The sequence below is a fragment of the Ctenopharyngodon idella genome, chromosome 23 (genome assembly GCF_019924925.1).
Source record: "Ctenopharyngodon idella isolate HZGC_01 chromosome 23, HZGC01, whole genome shotgun sequence".
In the NCBI taxonomy this organism is placed as follows: Eukaryota; Metazoa; Chordata; class Actinopteri; order Cypriniformes; family Xenocyprididae; genus Ctenopharyngodon; species Ctenopharyngodon idella.
In genome coordinates, this window is record NC_067242.1 from 19,310,313 (window position 1) to 19,328,235 (window position 17,923).

The following is a 17,923-nucleotide window of genomic DNA, read 5'->3' on the forward strand; positions in this document are numbered from 1 at the left end:
TACAGCAGCCATATGAAACGTTCACCAGGAATAAAATCTGGAGCCACAGCCTCAAAGGAATCCTCACAGAATACATTACCGAAAAATAAAACTGACTTTTCAAAGTATTACCAATGTCAGGTAAGAAATTAATAAGCTTCAGAAGCACAGCATTTGAAGATGGTTTCAAGGTAGCAATGTTTCTTTCATTTGATACTTTCCTTCATTTCGAATGCTCCGGTGCATATTAAGGAAGAGATGTCAAGAAGATCGATGGATCATGTTTGCATCCACCCAAATTTCTACAAAACAGCCATCTCGCTTTTAACTCAACAAAGAAAATCAAATACGTAATGCGTTGTAGAATTGAGACAAACATGGGACTAGATCTGAGCGCTGGTCCTAAAAGACATGAACCTGCAGGGTTTGGCTTTCAACTTATATTCAGAAATACCCACACACTCAGCAGGATTTGTGCATAAAGAAGAAGTGAGAACGAAGGAGGGCCACAGTGTTGAGAAGTACAGGAGGGGTTGTGGAGGAGCTGTGAACTACAGGGGCAGGGGGTATTGGAAAGAGAAGGATCACGCCACGTATAGCGAGGGCGGTACAACTGAGCTGGCTTAATTTGATGGGTGCTCAACTCAGCCCTTCTTCTCAAGAGCCGTGGAGAGGTCTCACGGCAATCCACTGATCATTATGGCAAAGGAGCTGGAGAGGTACCGCACATACACAGAATATCAATCATCCATGGATGAATTTGATCTTGAGAGCATGTCCGAATGTTGCGACATGTTTCTTGCCAAGTGGAAAACATTTAAAAACGGATGATAATTCTGAATAGCAGACATGCATTCAGTGTCAGGTCATGCTTTGTTTCCTGCACGTTCCTCCCTGCGCTTCGTTCATTCCGGGAAGGGGAAACACCTGGGGTTGGTACTCCTGTTCCCATTCCTCTGTTTCTGCCTGGCTGACTCACCTCGTCATAGGCCGTAATTAAAACCACAGGTGGGATTTGCAACACTCCCAGTCTCCTCCCGGCACAGAGAGGACACCATATGGTTCAAAGGAAGGTTATTTATTCAAAGAAAAGAAGGGGTTAAAACATCAAAAGGAGCAAACTTTTGATCAGACTGAAAAGTGCAGGCTGGAACAAAGGGGATCGCTGTCCTTCAAATCATTCTGCAACATAAAGCATGAAATCTGAGTTGATGTCCAGCGTGGCCATGCTGTGATTGCCGTTGGACCGGACTTTTCCCCTTAACACCTCGAGGGATTGTGTTATTTGATCCACACTGCAAAAAAATACTCCTGATAATATCACTCAGGCATCAATCATCAGACATTAATGACAAACTTTTAATTCATTCAAGCAAAACAGGTCAATGACAAATGAGAGTATTTATGATAAAAAATTGAAATTGTAATTGAATTGAAATACATATATATATATATATATATATATATATATATATATATATATATACAGTCAAACCAAAATGTATTCAGACACCTTGAGCATTTCATTCATTAATACAGTTTATTCACTATAGTTTAAAAAAATGGTAATAAAATATGACAAGATCTCAGAGTTAAACTGTATCAGAAAAAAATAATCTTAATTATGTCAGATAACACTTAAGCAAAACATGGTCAGGTCAAAGAGTCTGAATAATTTTTGGTTCCAAATTTTTATCAGTTTTCCTGATAGTCCACTGTATGAAGAATTTTTGGGTATAATATGTCACAGTTTACTTTATTTTGCTATCCTCACTTACATAAATTAAGTGGTTGTCTTTCAAATTTGGTCTAATTTATCATGAAATTCAAACAGTAAATGCCGTTTTGACACTCTTTAATGTGGCGTGACAGATCTCTGTAAAATATATTTCCCTATATATGAATGATCAATATATTACATGATTTAACAGTATATTTGAAAATATACAGAAAAAATATATTGTGTAAATATATTACAATATATTGAATAATACATAAGGAATTGCCGCTTTTCATATATTGAAAAATATGTGATAATATATTTACTAATATATCATAATGTATGTAATTTTATATTCAGTAATATACTTCATAATATATAGATTTATAATATATATTTTATAATTAACATTTTAAATGTTTCAGATTTTCAAGTTAGTTAACAAAACCACACCTGCATGTAGGCCTACTAAAGTTTCTACCAAAGAGTCTATCACTGTGCTATAGCGTGCACAGTCATCACTTTTTAACTAAAATGTAATTATAGTCTTAATGGTGTTCAGCCAATCATCATCCTAACCACAGTCTCTATTCTTCAGCACAATGGTAACCCCAAAAACTCACACATACCAGAAAACCTTTTAAATTCCAAAATAATACAACTTTAAACACTAACAGATCTCCCCATATACGTGAGCAAAACACATGAAATAGCACTTAATTTTAACATTTACTCTCTTTTAACAGTCAGAAGCAAAGCATGCTGGGAACTAGAAGTCTGTTGTAAACACTGATTGTAACTCATTCCATGAATGTGTGTATATATATGTGTGTACAATACATTCACATTTATATGGAAACATGTATGTGCAATATATGTACACAATAAAGGATAAAACTTGATGAATAATGCTATTTTTGTCTTCATTTATAAATATTTTATATGTATCAATATATAGCCATACATGGTCAATGCATATTGCAGTATATTGAAAAATATAAGCACTAGTTTCCCATATATGGAAATGTATTATGTAATATATCGCATTATATTTTGCAGTATATTCCCATATATTTGTGTTCCGTGGGTAGGCGCCATAGTTCAAGTGGAAGCGCGGAGTGCGAGTGAACGTGATCATCTCTTCCTCATTAAAGCGTTAGTTCACCCCAAAATGAAAATTCTGTCATTAATTACTCACCCTCATGTCGTTCCAAACCCGTGAGACTTTCGTTCATCTTCAGAACACAAATTAAGATCTTTTTAATGACAGAATGCTGTCAGATTTCCTTCCATAGATTGCCTTTGCAACTACCACTTTGACGCTTCAAAAACTTCATAAAGAGATCAGAAAACTAATCCATATGAATCGAGTGGTTTAGTCCAAATTTTCTGAAGAGAATCGTTATGATGGACAGATTTAAGGCTTTTATTCGCATGTAAACATTGATCAGCGAACATAAACAAAAGCTCAACCGAACCTGAATAACGCACAATAACAGAACCTCATTGGTTACGCAGCACGTGTGAGCTTCTGGAAGAGGTTTGTTCTTGTGTGTTATTCCGGTTCGGTTGAGCTTCTGCTTATGTGGGATACCCAGTTAATTTGGACCAACTTGCTCCTCAGAATCACAACCTGTAAGTATGATTAATTATTGATGTATATATTTTCCTCCGAGTGTTAAATACGTCGTTTTGTGTTTTATATTGTGTAGGTCTCGGGCTAACTGGCTAACTCACGTTATTACTGTCTTGCTGAAATACTTCTGCAAATCATCTGTGGCTCACTATTACCTACAATTGTGTCCATTAATGCAGATTTTCTATTGTTCTTACTTCTCTGAGTAATGATAAAGGATGGAGCAAGATTTGTTTTACAAACTTACATCATTCATTCATGTTAGTGCTCGGCTAACGTATGCACTGTTATTGATACAGTTAAATGATACAGTTCCCACATGTGCACCGCAATAAATTAGAAATATACACATCAGTTTGTTGATGGACATACACTTGTTAATGTTGATGGTGAGGAATTACAGTTGCAACATCTCATAATATACATCAAACTGAGTAGTGTATCACTGAGAAACGTTCTTCTCAAGTCGTCCTTGCGATGGAGGTTTGGGTTGAATAACTAGTTCTTCCAATGTTTACCATGTCAATCTTGTGCTCAGATTGATATGGTAAAATCGATGCTTTACTGTCGTTACAGTGTGTACAATCACTGAGCTTTAGGAAGCCTCTGGAACTGAAGTTCACTTATGGAAATGAGGCTGGGCTGTCTGGCCAATCAGAGAAGAGCAGGCTCTCAGAAAGGAGAGAGACTGAAGCATCAGACGAGTTGTTTGAGAATCATTGATGTGCAATGTATATTATGAAAAAAATGAAAGCGTTTTTTGACCTTTGATGCATGTAAACCTGTTGTAGGACACCTCCAAAACAAAATCAGGAACCTTTAAAATAGCATAATAGAGGCACTTTAAGGACTGTTCCACAGGTGCATGTGCAATAATTTGTTTATTGTTCACTGAACGAGCATGGAAAACATTGTTTAACACTTTCAAATAAAGATCTGTAAAACTTATTTGGATTTTACAAAATTATCTTTAAAACACAGTATCTTGAAAAAGGGATTATATTAAATATATTTCCTTTACACCTTGAATACATGCGAGTACAGACATCTTCAATATGTTTTTCAAGGTAACAAAAGCATTTTTTTTTTTTTTTTTTTTTTTTTTTTTAAATATAATGAATTCTGAATTTATAAACATTACAATTGGAGTCAAGCCTCATGGCCTCATTTTCCAACATAAACTAACCTTGCCTTGTCATAAAAACATCAAAATATCAAATATTTTAAAAGACTTACCTGACAGACAGTCATCATGAGGGTCTTTATTTTTTTATTTTTGTTCCAGGTTTTTTAAATATTGATAAAGCATTTTGTTAAAATATTACATTTTTTTCAAGGAAGCTACTTAAGACTTTTTAAAATTTTATTTATGCTTTCCTCTTGCGCCTCCGGAAGATTATAAAAATGAATTTATGTTTAATACAGAGGTGTATTCAAGCCATCGTACTCATTTTCATTCATTTTTAAATAAATTAATAAATAGGACAAAAACAATTCATGTCATGTTATTAACCTAAATATTACCATGGCAAATCAAAAATATGCCTCAGATGGTGAAGCACCAAGCTAGTGCTAAGTTTAATCATTTTTTAAAAATCTGCATAATCATTTTATTGTTTGTATAAGAATTTCAGCACAACCGGGGAAGCTGTTTTACACTCTTGTAAACATGGAGAGCATCATTCCCCTGTGAAAGAATCATTTAAAAAATTTGTCTCAATGGGATGATAAAGAGCCATCCAATGTGCTCCAATTTAAGCTTCCATGAAATCCCATTGTTCTCAGACCAGTGATGATAATCCCAGCTGCAAGAGTACAGAGCATTTGCACCAATGAGATTAAACCAGTGCTGTTTTTTTTTTCTTTTCTTTTTTTCTGTTGTGTGTAGGGCCTCCAAGGCAGTTACACGGGGACCGTAGTGTTCAGAAAGCATAAACAGAAACAGAATGCTTCATCTGCTGGATTTATTCAATGTGTCTGCAGCATCTGTTAAGGCCAATAGCAAATCAAGAGCTTGTTAGGGTACCTAATTTTCCTAATTCTTATTTAAAGTGATTTATTGTATTTCTGTAAATGGAAATGGGTTGATTTGTGAATTATAAAGTTTGGCAGTCATCCACAGATAAGTCCTAGAATACCACACATGGATATTTCACTCCAAAACAGATTTTGTTTTTTAATAGATTTGTGTGTTTCATTAATTTATGATTATTTATATATATAAAATTTAGTACATTTAGCTTAGTTTGCTATAGTTATAACTCATGAATTTCTATTCCAATACCACCCAACCAACCATTAGAACCAGAAAATCACAAATAAAATAAAAGCTTCTTCTACATCTCAATATGATGGTGAAACTCCTCCCATTATGACATCACCACCACATAATGAAGCCACGCCCACTTTATGTAGTTGCTTTTCACTTCAGGGTGAAAATAATTGTTTCTAAATGAGCAAAATTCTGTTAAACTCTAGGTATTTTTTGCCCTTTTTACAGCACCATGGCTGTTTCTGACATCTTGCAGCTCAAATACTTATATGGATGCAGAAGCCAAAACCGCAGAATTCTGATCAGCCTGTTACCCTGTGACCCTGCCGAGGCAGCGTTCACATAAATCAATATGTCCATTTGCTCATGGTAACACCCATCAGCTCAGGGTGGCAGCTGTAAAAATATTAGCAATAAGGATTCTAAAAGACCACATGCATTCCAATACCTGATTTTAATAAATATGACTTACAAGAGTGAAGGGGAGTCAATTTGATTACAACTGCAATTACATTTCCCCCCCTTAAAATAGCTTTCAAAGTAGCTTAAAATTTCTGGGAAAGCTTTTTGCCCTCAGTCTCAAAAGCAGTATCTTTCAATTAGTGGGAAAGCTGCGTTCAACGGCTTTTCTAGGTTCACTAAGTTCCTTATTTTGCATAAGGTGACTTTTCAAGAAGTAGTACAATTTTTTAATAAATAAACCAAAAATGCTACATACATGCATATGTATAAATAGCTGAAATAACAGCTTTTGCTTTTAACATGGTGTGAATGCTGTTCTTACAATAGCTTTTGAACAAATGAAACACTGTTTCCCCCAACAATTAGACTGCACCTGGTCTTGTAGGCTATATAGCGAATGTCTTTGAACCTATACTGCACGACAGAGACCATTAAAACTCAACAACAAGAATGTCTATCTCAGGTCCCATATGGTTTACAGCGAGCTCTATGAATCTCAGCATGGTTCTCCTGCCTGGATGAACTCCCATCAGATTAAGCCCACTCTTGCTGACTTTGAACCCTTGAACTCATCCCTCACCTCGCCTTCCCCACATGACCAAACCAGTCCCTGGAGTCCTAAACTCACCCATCTATCCATCCCTCATCTAGCTCACAATTCTGACAATTTCACAAACCCGAATTTCAGCCCAGATAGGGGTACTGTACAAGCATTGTGCACTTGATAAAGACACATAACCCCTGCTCCACGTCTGCAATGATGATACTGTAAGGGTTTGGTTTGTTCGCACAGAATGCATTTTTCCCTTCCACGGCGCTACTTTTCCATTGTTTTTCTATGTAAACGTGCTAGAAGGATGTGTTTGACAGTTACTCTCACGTCTTTTTTTCTAGTGTCTCGCTTATAAAAGAAGTTCAACTTTTAAAAAATGTCTCTAGACCTTCCCCACCATTGATGAGATTACCAGAATAGAATGCATCTGTTAAGGGTCATTCATATAAAGAACATGTTTCTTGTATTCCACTGAACTACTTTTTCATTGTTTATATATGTAAACAAATCAATTTGTTACATTTATAAAGTGCTTTACATACGAAAGGGGAAATCTCCTCAACCACCACCTTGATGATGCCATATTGCGCCAGCACAAAGATGCAGACGCGTTTGAATGATGTGTTTGTGCCTTCTGCAGAGCTTGAGCTTGACACGGTGTTCTAAAAACACGGCACTCAAGTTAAAAGAGGTGAAAACCTTGCGTTTTTTTCTTCCACTGACCTGCGTCTCATATGAGAATTCTTTTGTGGTTGAAACAGCATTCTGTGTGCGTCGGCCCTTAAATCTTTTCCGGCAATCCGTGTTCTCACTGTTATACAGTAGGGGGCGCTGTTACAGATCTTCAGATATAGTACAGCATCTCCAGATCTAAAAACAAGTGAAGAAGAAGATCTGCGTGAACCAGAAGGAGCGGACAGAAGTTGCTTACGCACAATGTTATCATCAAAACTACTTAACTGCCATTACAGAGAAAAATGTTGAACCCACAGAGAGGTATACGACTGTGCAAGCTTTGGGGGTGTTGATGGACTCGATCATCATTTTGATGAAGTCTCTGACAAAAACATGATTTTCTCAGATTTTTGTTGAAAATTTTATGAAGAGTAAGAAATATCTGACGGCTCGATGATGTGACTGACCAATCAGAATTGAGAATTCTAAAGAGCTGTCTAAGGCCCCGTTTACACTAGTGCGTCTTTGTTTTAAATCGGCGTTTTAAAATGAAAACGATCTTCGTCTACGCTGGCGTTTCCACAGCATTTCAGAAACGATCTCCGTCTACACTACATGGTGTAGTCAAGGATACGCAGAGCAAAAATGGGCAGCTACGCCATCATTTTCAAAAGTCTCCGTTTTGGTCCGTTTACACTGTGAACCATAATGCTCAAAATACTTAATTGGTTTGAGTAGGACAAACTTAAATTGAACAAATTAGTTCAGTTAAATTAACTGCTATGAGTATTTAGAACTTTCTTTTACTTGAGTTCACAGCACTGACGTATTTCAAGTAAACTGAACTGTTTCATTGTTTTGAGTTGTATGAACTAATTTCTTTTAATTTAGACTAACTTAAGTTTAACTGAAACTGGGCTGGGATTTCTATTTCCCAGCATGCTTTGCCCATGGCACTCGAAAGGGAGAGTAAATGCTAAAATTAAGTGTTATATAATGTTTTTTGCACAAGATTAATGGTAAAGATGATTTAATAGTTATTAATGTTTTTGTGGGTGTTAATGTTAATGTGGGTTTTTGGAGAGTTACCATCATGGTGACAAGTGGTGCATGCGGCTTGGTATGACAGCAGGTAAGTTACATGTTTTAAGTTGCTGTACTCATTCAGTAAGTGCTATACCATGTTATTGTTAACATGTTAGCAAATTAACAAGTTGGCATTTTTTGTATTTTCTTAGGGTTTACAGTGAAGTAAATAACTCATTTGATTTGCAAGATCTCAAAATAAACTAAATATTTTATGTTAATTGCTATCAAAATGTATGAGTTAGCTAACTCAGTACTTCAAGTTAGGAGCAATTAACATGCATGAGTATTACAAACTCAAAACTTGATAGTTCTGCTTACTTAAATTTGGGAACATCATAACTCAAAAAATTTGATGTAACAGATTACCTCAAATTTTTTGAGTTAGCCCAACTTATTCGGGTTTACAGTGTACACTGAAATGCAACCGCAGCGTTTTCAAACCAAAATGGGCTCTGCAGCATTTTCGAAAGTCTCCATTTTCGAGGTTCGAAAACGCCGGCGTAATGTAAACGACAGGCGTAACCGTGGCAAAACTTATACGTTTTAAAACGAAAACACTAGTGTAAACGGGGCCTAATAAGGTGTGATGTTAGGTAAGATACCAATGCAAGAATCAAAGATTCTATAAATGATCAGTGAAGGATGAGTGAACAATGCTTATCAAGAACAAGGTGAACATTTTAAGTATTATTTTAGATGTTGCTTAAATACCACATAACATCAAGGCCTTACAAAATTAACTCCATTTAAAATTCATCGATAGTTGTAGATTTCTGAGCAGATTTTATGTTTAAACAAATTATTTCTTACTAATATATTTCTACTTTTAGTGGTGCAATTCAGGGCTGTCTGAGTGATGCTGCACATCAGTAGAATCACGGCAAAACATTTGAAGGGGGAAAACCTGTAAAATATTCTGACAGTTGGACAGGTAGAATGATATCTGAGAAGTGTCCTTGATTTCAGAAAGTTTGCATCTAGATAAAAGTTCTCAAACTTTGAGAAAAAATAAAACAATATAACACTTTGCATTTCTACCCTTGACAAATCTGAAATATAGGTTGCAACATCAATGACTGTTTGCTTTCTTGTGGTTTGAAGTGAACATTCAAGAGAAATCAGGCTGAGCTTTCAAGTAACGAAGACTAAATGTCAATTGTCAATTCAAATGTGAATTGAGAAGAGCGTTGAAATCAAGTTAATAATTAGAAATGAACATGTTTTTTAATAATTAATTATGAACTAGAGATTTTATTTAACAAAAACATGTCAAATTACAAAAATAATCAATCCCCCAAAAAATTAGTATGCAGCCAAAGCAACACAAATTGATTAAAGTATCTATAATGTAGACAAAGCAGCTTCTGTCACACCATTTACATTCATACCATGAAACTACACTAATTTCGAAAACTGCTTTTTTTATTTAAAAGATGAAAGTTTTATTTAAAAGCTGATGAGTAACTTCACCATTCACACTGCCCTAACCACCCTCTTTCAAAATCTAACAATGATTACAAAAAGCGTGACATTCTATTCATTCAAGGCTTAGTAATACCTGTAATTAAAATTAATTTGGCTCAAATGTCTCAAACGCAATTCCTACTAAAGATTTCTAATTTATACACAAGGAGAACTGACCCTCACCACAGAGAGGAGATACAGTTCAATAAATAAATCAATAAATAATGCTACTGTGATTCACTCGTTCATGTAGATTCACATCTCCCATTTCTTTTTAAATCATAGATCATCTTCCTTTGGTCTCCTCAGGATTGTCATGAGCCGTCATCAACAGCACTGAACCTTGAACCAGTCTGCAGATAAGGGATTTCAGTCTACTGCATAAGTGCGCGGCACCCTCGGACTGCAAATGAAGTCTGACGAGACTTACAGGCTTCCGTGTCAAATACTCATCAGAAAACATGACACATGTCTTTTCCTTGAAAAGGCCATCAGCTCTGCTTTAGATACAGTGGTAAGAGAGAGGATTTTAAAACAATAGATGTTTCTGTTCCATTCCAAATCAATTTGGTTTCATATTTAGCAAATTTGGAGAAAAAAATCTGCAAATGTGAATTGCACAAATCTAAGTGAACAGCAAAGACACTTTTATGGAAAGAATTATGGTCAATTCTCCCAGATTACTGAGCTAACCACAAATTTTCACACTATGCGCTCTTTGGCACCCAAGATACAAATGGAAATCTACTCCTGTAATCTCAAGAATAATCAACTGTGATTGGTCTATCTGGTTCATCACTATCAGCATAATATGTTATTCTCTTTTCTATTTCAGTGACTTGTACTCAATGTTTTTATTGCAGCCATTTCTTCACTGCCATGTGACAAACCCCTTGCCCCTGGAAAGAAGGATGGATAGAACAAGGACACAAAAATGTATGTATGCATGGATGGTAAAGAGTGAAGAAAGGATGGCTGAATGTATGAATGGATGGTAAAGAGTGAAGGATGGATGGATGGATGGATGGATGGATGGATGGATGGATGGATGGATGGATGGATGGATGGATGATGCATGGATGGTAAAGAGTGAAGGATGGATGGATGTATGCATGGATGGATGGATGGTTGGATGGAAGAAGGGCTGAATGGAACAAAAAACAGGAAGAAAGGATGGATGGATGGATGGATGGTAAAGAGTGAAGGATGGATGGATGGATGGATGGATGGTTGGATGGAAGAAGGGCTGAATGGAACAAAAAACACGAAGAAAGGATGGATGGATGGATGATGCATGGATGGTAAAGAGTGAAGAATGGATGATGGATGGATGGATGGATGGATGGATGGTAAAGAGTGAAGGATGGATGGATGGATGCATAGATGGAAAAAAGAAGAAGGGTTAAATGGATGGATGAGGAAAGAGGGGAAAAGGATGTATGGCTCAAAAAACAGGATGGATAGATAAATTATGGATGGACAAAGAGAAGAAGTTTTGAATGTAAAAAAAAACAGGAAGAAAATAAAAGATGGATGGATAGATGGATGGATGGAAGAAGGGCTGAATAGAACAAAAAACAGGAAGAAAGGATGGATGGATGGATGGATGGATGGATGGTAAAGAGTGAAGGATGGATGGATGGATGGATGGTTGGATGGAAGAAGGGCTGAATGGAACAAAAAACAGGAAGAAAGGATGGATGGATGGATGATGCATGGATGGTAAAGAGTGAAGAATGGATGATGGATGGATGGATGGATGGATGCATGGTTGGATGGTAAAGAGTGAAGGATGGATGGATGGATGCATAGATGGAAAAAAGAAGAAGGGTTAAATGGATGGATGAGGAAAGAGGGGAAAAGGATGTATGGCTCAAAAAACAGGATGGATGGATAAATTATGGATGGACAAAGAGAAGAAGTTTTGAATGTAAAAAAAAACAGGAAGAAAATAAAAGATGGATGGATAGATGGATGGATGGAAGAAGGGCTGAATAGAACAAAAAACAGGAAGAAAGGATGGATGGATGGATGGATGGTAAAGAGTGAAGGATGGATGGATGGATGGTTGGATGGAAGAAGGGCTGAATGGAACAAAAAACAGGAAGAAAGGATGGATGGATGGATGATGCATGGATGGTAAAGAGTGAAGAATGGATGATGGATGGATGGATGGATGGATGCATGGTTGGATGGTAAAGAGTGAAGGATGGATGGATGGATGCATAGATGGAAAAAAGAAGAAGGGTTAAATGGATGGATGAGGAAAGAGGGGAAAAAGGATGTATGGCTCAAAAAACAGGATGGATGGATAAATTATGGATGGACAAAGAGAAGAAGTTTTGAATGTAAAAAAAAACAGGAAGAAAATAAAAGATGGATGGATGGATGGATGGAAGAAGGGCTGAATGGAACAAAAAACCAGGAAGAAAATAAAAGATGGATGGATGGATGGGTCAAAAAACAAAGGAAAGAATGAAGGAAAGATGGATGGATGAATAGATAGATGGACGGATGGATGGATTAAAAACAAAGGAAGGAAAAATGTATGAATGCATAGATGGATGATGAATGGGAAGAAAAAGGTGAAAAGAACAAAAAAGAAGGAAGCACAGATGGATGAATGCAAGGATAGGATTAGAAAAAGAAATGAGGGAAAGAAGGGTGGATAGAAAAAGGAAAGATGAATGAATGGATGGAACAAAGGAACAAAAGAAAAAACAAGATGAAAAGAAAGAAAGAAAGAAAGAAAGAAAGAAAGAAAGAACAGAGTGTTTCTACAGTCAGCGTGATGCATCTGTCTTTAGGGTTCATGAGTCTCAATGACTTCATCAAAGCCTGCAGCATCTGCTGCCAGAATATTCACACACACTCATTCCTGGACTCCTGTACTCAGAGTGGAACATTTGTGTTTGAGTTTTTACCTTCCACCAATTCCCTCCAGAAGATAACTCCACATATTAGTGATGTGTTCCCGGTACCCTTACCACTGGCATCAATAAAGCCGTGTGTGCAGCAGCCTGTGGGTATATAGTCACTCTGAGCTGTCATGACATGCACCCCTCTGTGCACTTCACGTGTCAAAGTCCTCCAGCACCAGACACATTCCTCGCTTAGCCATATCAACTAGAGTATTCTTCCTGAGCAGAAACTGTGCCTTTGTCACCAGCAAAAAATAATGACAGGGTTGGAAAAGTGTGCTATTAAACCCCTTAGTTTAAGGCCTAAAAATTACATATGCAGATTTTTTACTAGTCACAAGCAGTTTAGAACTATCCACCAAGGGAAAATACTGAAAATCGCTGTTAATTTACCCCCACAAATCACTCACCTTCTGTCATGCGTTTGTAAAATTGCCTGTGCCCATTTTCTTTATGATGTCCAGTGAGTAAATGGTTTTCTTTTTATTTTGACATTTATATGTGCAGGCTCTTCACAAGTTAGCGTTCAGTACTAGAAGCCTTCAGCGTACTCATTTTTTCCAGCCCCTCAGTGAACTTGACCTCGTGACCTTTCTATGCTCCGGCATGCCTCGCCAACAATCTCCTTTTATTGAACTCAATACTGCAGTTCTCCAGAAGCACTGGAGACAGGAAGAGTAAACCAGACTAAATTGGGCATCAATATTTAATCATAACAGACTCAATATCTGGTGCAATATTTTTAGATCAAGAAAACACTGGTGTGATGACAAATGGATAACTTAATAGAATGTTTTACTGCAGCAATTAACCTTAACACCATATAATATCAAATTCTCGTCTATCCTAGGCTAAATGCTGGACTTGAGAGAGCAAGAAGTCGTCTTCAAACAAACTAATATGAGGAAAATTACTTCTAATGAGTGCATTATTCAAATATTAATGAGTTGATTTATTTCAAATGCACTTTCCAGTGCAGAATTACATATTTGTGCTTTTCATCAAATGCAGAACAATAAATAAAATGTGACTGTGGCACTTTTTATTAAGTTATGAAGGCATTAATATTTGATGTATAATCTGAATACAGACAAACACTACAAGTCAAATGTTTGGGCGCAGGTCATTTATGTTTATGTTATGCAATTTATGTTTCTCATAAAGACTTTCAGTGTAAAAGCTTATGGTTAAATGCTTGAAATTAGTTTTGTAAACAAATAAAAAATTGCACTGACTTGAATTTCTTTACAAAACCTAATTCTACTGATTGTTATTTAATAAATGTATAATTAAAATAAATATATTATTAAGATTTAGATTTAGACTTAGACTTAGATTTATTATTACATTATTAAATTAAATTAATAAATGTAGTATTTAATTGATTGTAATATTTAAATTAAATAAATAATTAAATGTGTCATTATTTTAAATGTACTATAAAGTGTATCATTTAAAATAAAAAAAAATAAATAAATAAAATAAATATTTTATTTTTATTTACTTTTATTTATTTTATTTTATTTATTTATTTCTAATATTATTTATATTATTATTATTATTATTTATAATATAAATAAAATAATAATAAATAAAATAAAAAACAAAATAAAATATAAATAAAATAAAATAAAATAAAATACAAAAATACAATTACATAATAAAATATAATGAAATAAAATTTCTTTTTCTTTTTTTCTCTTTATTGAACCGGTCTTTTCTAATAATTCTTTCTATACAGGAACTGCTAACTAGTCTGTGCCATAAATATATAATGAATATATCAAATATTTTAATTTATTTAATTTATTTTTATTTTATTTATTTTTATTTATTTATTTATTTTTTTTATTTATAATATTATTTATATTATAAATAAATAAATAAAATTAATAAACAAAATAAAACAAAACAAAATATAATATAATTAAAATAAATAAAATAATAAAATATAATAAAATAAAATTTCTTTTTTCTTTTTTCTCTTTATTGAACCGGTCTTTTCTAATAATTCTTTCTATATTTATACAGGAACTAATAACTAGTCTGTGCCACAAATATATAATGAATATCACACTGCTATTATCTAAACCCTTCCTGAATATCAACTAGAATTAAAATAAAGGTGGTTGAGAAATAATTAGTATGCTGAAAGCTCTGAAATGTGTAAAACTGGTGTAAATGAAGCCTCTTAACCTTCAGAGCCATCTCTCAAACTTGCAAATCTTCCACATATCTCACAATTCTCTGCATATAAGCCATGCGGGATGTTGAAGTTTTCTGACAGGCGCTTGTTTGCAAACTGATACCCTTATAAACACCATCACAAGCGCTGCACCGCCACTGTTGTGACAAGCCGTGGCAAATATAACATGACATGACACTCTGGATGTGATAACATGACATTCCCCTTCTGGTCCCAGTGAAATCACCTGATGTGTGGCCGGTAATGAGGGCATGCCTGTGACACGCGGTGTCATGCGCAGAACAATCAATTGTCATGATCTCCAATGTATGTCAAAATCATTCGTCATAATGCGCAGCAGCTTATTGTGTCTGCTCACAGGTTCTCAACTCCAAATTTCTGACTCAAGATGCCAGCCCAGGTATATGCGCTGTAAATATGGATTGAAATGATTTAAATCGAATAAGTCATATTTAAATTGCATAAATAAGTGGGTTTGTTTCAGGGTTTACTTGGAAATACACATTGTAAAGAAACAAAATTTTTCCTTTTCTGCATGTAGCTGAGGACAAAGCATGTCAGTGTAATTTACCATCACAGAAGAGAAGTCAAGCTTTCATGAGTTATTCCCAGCAGCACCAAGCTCTTGAGTCTTGCATCCATTGTACTTCATATATCAAACTACATCTCAAAGAGAAAACATAATGGCTGCTACTGACAAATCATATCTGTCATTATGTTCGCCAAATGTCGGAAATGCCACCACCAGCAGAGCAATTGTTTGTTTTGAGAGAATAATGTTTTGGGGGCATTTTGGGAGAATGTTTTGGGAGTATGAAGAAGCACGTCACTAGAGCTGGGTATTGATGCAAATTTTCTGATTCAGTCCTGATGTTTTGTAGGATAATGAAGAATGTAGTGCATAATATTAGACCCCGCTCATATGAGAATATTAGATTAGATTTTTTTTATATTGAAAAAAACTATTTATCCCCGTACGGGCCACAGAGCTAGGTTGTCCATCTTTACTGAGCGAATGGCATTCTCGGGCCTCATCTTTGTCAGAGTTCCTCAGCCAATCACGCTTCAGATCTCAATCTTTGAGCTTATCATTGAGAGGATTCCTTGTCCAATCACGCGCCGGATATTCATCTTGCAGTCGCCGTGGAGGCGGGCTTTTTACCCCACCGAAGTACTAATACATATTTATTTTTTCTCTATCTTGATCTGCCGTTCAAAAGTTTGGGATCGGTAAGATTTTTAATTAAAAGAAGTCTCATAAAGGGGTCATGAATTGAGAAATCAACTTTTCTTTGAGTTTTTGATATATAAGAGGTCATAGTACTATAAGAATATCCTGTAAGTTTCAGAACTGAAAACTTGCTTGTTAGTCTAATAACAGCTTTTATTGACACCAGGCCTAGCGAACGACTGATCCGGGAATGTGCCTATCTATGTCATAGATAGGTGAAACGCCGCCTCCACAGAAGAAACCAATGCCTACTTCATCATTTCAACATTAGCCCTGCCCACTGGCGTGTTAGTGAGATGACAAGGAGAGAAGAGCGATACAGGACAAAAATAACATTACCTTTCAAAGGATCCTAATGCTAGGAATATGGTTATTTATTTTCAACAATATGAATGTCTCAGTTGAGCACTATTTATTTGTCTTCGGTACATTTCATTGTGGATTCTTTGGGAAATGAATGGCATTTTGGCGCAGGCTTTGCAAACAGAACGCTCCCTTTACAATCGCTAGAGCTGTCAATCAAACAGCGCAAGTTTATCAGTGTCTGAGGTCCAGACTCAAGCCAAAACTCCCATTTTATTCAACGAATCTCTTTGTTTTATTGCGTTTGCACTGTTAGTTAAAGGGTTAGTTCACCCAAAAATGAAAATAATTTCATTTATTACCCTCATGGCGTTCCACACCCGTAAGACCTTCGTTGATCTTCGGAACACAAATTAAGATATTTTTGTTGAAATCCGATGGCTCAGTGAGGCCTCCATAGCCAGCAATGACATTTCCTCTTCGGAGCGCCAAAGTCACATGATTTCAGCAGTTTGGTGGTTTGACACGCGATCCGAATCATGATTCGACACGCTGATTCATAACGCTCCAAAGCTTCCTGAAGCAGTGTTTTGAAATCGGCCATCACTATATAAGTCGTTATTTTGTTTTTTTGGCGCACCAAATATATTCTCGTCGCTTTATAATATTAATATTGAACCACTGTACTCACATGAACTGATTTAAATATTTTTTTAGTACATTACTGGATCTTGAGAGAGGAAATGTCATTGCTGGCTATGGAGGCCTCACTGAGCCATCGGATTTCAACAAAAATATCTTAATTTGTGTTCCGAAGATTAACGAAGGTCTTACGGGTGTGCAACGGCATGAGGGTGAGTAATAAATGACATTATTTTCATTTTTGGGTGAACTAACCCTTTAAGATGAAAGCATTCGTTTGTGTGCAGAAATTGAGTTGCAATGACAAGATCACTGCTTTCATGCAATCAACAACATGTCTGTGATCCGCTACATGTTCATCACTGCAAACTTTCATTCCACGATCTAAATATAATGCCATAGATCTAAATGTAATGCTATAATCAACACTTTTCACAATTAGTTTACCTTGAGACCTGTAATAGTAAAAATGTGTTAAAAATTTGAGAGAGTAATACTTAGCTATTTCATGTTGCAAAGATGTTAGATGTTACCCCTTTAATGGTTAGAGAGTCGAACTTGTAACCCGAAGGTCGCAGGTTCGAGTCTCAGTACCCACAGGAAATGTAGGTGGGGGGAGTGAATGAACAGAACTTTCTTCCACTCATATTACCCACAACTGAGGTGCCCTTGAGCAAGACACCTAACCCCCAGTCGCTCCCCGGGCACCGCTGCAAAATGGCTGCCCATTACTCTGGGTGTGTGTGTGCTCAATACTCACTGCTGTGTGT